The sequence below is a fragment of the Arachis hypogaea genome, chromosome 5 (assembly GCF_003086295.3).
Source record: "Arachis hypogaea cultivar Tifrunner chromosome 5, arahy.Tifrunner.gnm2.J5K5, whole genome shotgun sequence".
Lineage (NCBI taxonomy): Eukaryota > Viridiplantae > Streptophyta > Magnoliopsida > Fabales > Fabaceae > Arachis > Arachis hypogaea.
The window spans coordinates 63133379-63135542 of NC_092040.1; the positions used below are offsets into that span (position 1 = coordinate 63133379).

The following is a 2164-nucleotide window of genomic DNA, read 5'->3' on the forward strand; positions in this document are numbered from 1 at the left end:
GCAAGTTTTATGGACTTCCATCTGAAGATCCTTATCAGTTTTTAACTGAGTTCTTGTAGATCTGTGAGACTGTAAAGGCGAATGGAGTTGATCCTGAAGTCTACAGACTCATGCAAAAGGAGACAGAGCTAGAATATGGTTGGATTCACAACCCAAGGATAGCCTGGACTCCTGGGATAAGCTAGTCACTGCCTTCTTGGGTAAATTCTTTCTTCCTCAAAAGCTGAGCAAGCTGAGAGTGGATGTTCAAACCTTCAAACAAAAAGATGGTGAATCCTTCTATGAAGCTTGGGAAAGATACAAGCAGCTGACCAAAAGATGTCCATCTGACATGTTTTCAGAATGGACCATATTAGATATATTCTATTATGGTCTATCTGAATTTTCGAAAATGTCATTGGACCATTCTGCAGGTGGATCTATTCACCTAAAGAAAACGCCTGAAGAGGCTCAAGAACTCATTGACATGGTTGCAAACAACCAATTCATGTACACTTCTGAGAGGAATTCTGTGAATAATGGGATACCTCAGAAGAAAGGAGTTCCTGAAATTGATGCTCTGAATGCCATATTGGCTCAGAACAAAGTGTTGACTCAGCAGGTCAACATGATCTCTCAAAGTCTGAATGGATGGCAACATGCATCCAACAGTACTAAAGAGGCAGCTTCTAAAGGGGCTTATGATCCTGAGAACCCTGCAATGGCAGAGGTTAATTACATGGGTGAACCTTATGGAAACACCTATAATTCATCATGGAGAAATCATCCAAATTTCTCATGGAAGGATCAACAAAAGCCTCAACAAGGCTTTAACAATGGTGGACGCAATAGGCTGAGTATTAGCAAGCCTTTTCCATCATATTCTCAGCAACAGATAGAGAATTCTGAACAAAACACTTCTAATTTAGCCAATCTAGTCTCTGATCTATCAAAGGCCACTTTCAGTTTCATGAGTGAAACAAGATCCTCCATCAGAAATCTGGAGGCACAAGTGGGCCAGCTAAGTAAGAAAGTCATTGAAACTCCTCCCAGTATTCTCCCAAGCAATACAGAAGAGAATCCAAAAGGAGAGTGCAAGGCCATTGATATAATCAATATGGCCGAATGCACAAGGGAGGAGGAGGACGAAAATCCTAGTGAGGATGACCTCCTGGGACGTCCCTCAAGCAAGAAGGAGTTTCCTATTAAGGATCCACAGGAATCTGAGGCTCATATAGAGACCATAGAGATTTCACTAAATCTATTTCTGCCATTCATGAGCTCCGAAGACTATTCTTCCTCTGAAGAGGATGAAGATGTGACTGAAGAGCGCTCAATATTTAGGAGCTATCATGAAGCTGAATGCCAAGTTGTTTGGTAATGAGACTTGGGAAAGTGAACCTCCCTTGCTCATTGATGAGCGGATAATTTGTATACTTTTTGGCATTGTTTTTAGTATGTTTTTGTTATGATCTAGTTAGTTTTTAGTATATTTTTATTAGTTTTTAGCTAAAATTCACTTTTCTGAACTTTACTATGAGTTTGTGTGTTTTTCTGTGATTTCAGGTATTTTCTGGCTGAAATTGAGGGACCTGAGCAAAAATCTGATTCAGAGACCAAAAAGGACTGCAGATGCTGTTGGATTCTGACCTCCCTGCACTCGAGGTGGATTTTCTGGAGCTACAGAAGCCCAATTGGCGCGCTCTCAACGGCCTTGGAAAGTAGACATCCTGGGCTTTCCAGCAATATATGATAGTCCATACTTTGCCCAAGATTTGATGGCCCAAACCTGCGTTCAAAGTCACCTTAAGAAATCCCAGCGTTAAACGCTGGAACTGGCACCCAAATGGGAGTTAAACGCCCAAACTGGCACTAAAGCTGGCGTTTAACTCCAAGAGGAGTCTCTGCACGAAATTTGCTTCATTGCTCAGCCTAAGCACACACCAAGTGGGCCCGGAAGTGGATTTTTATGTCATTTACTCATTTCTGTACACCTTAGGTTACTAGTTCTTATTATTAGGACCTTTTACTATTGTATTAAAAGACTTTGGTAGCTATCTTCGTTTTGTATGCTATCTTAGATCATTGGGAGGCTGGCCATTCGGCAATGCCTAGACCTCATGCTTATGTATTTTCAACGGTGGAGTTTCTACACACCATAGATTAAGGTGTGGAGCTCTGCTGT

The 2164-nt window shown here is 41.4% G+C and overlaps 1 non-coding gene across 1 annotated transcript; it reads right to left on the minus strand.

Moving 5' to 3' along the window:
* Window positions 1-229: 229 nt before the first annotated feature.
* LOC112804297 (small nucleolar RNA R71) lies at window positions 230-333 on the minus strand. Its single transcript, XR_003202911.1, has one exon. It is a non-coding gene; the product is annotated as a small nucleolar RNA R71 (small nucleolar RNA).
* Between the last annotated feature and the right edge of the window lie 1831 nt (window positions 334-2164).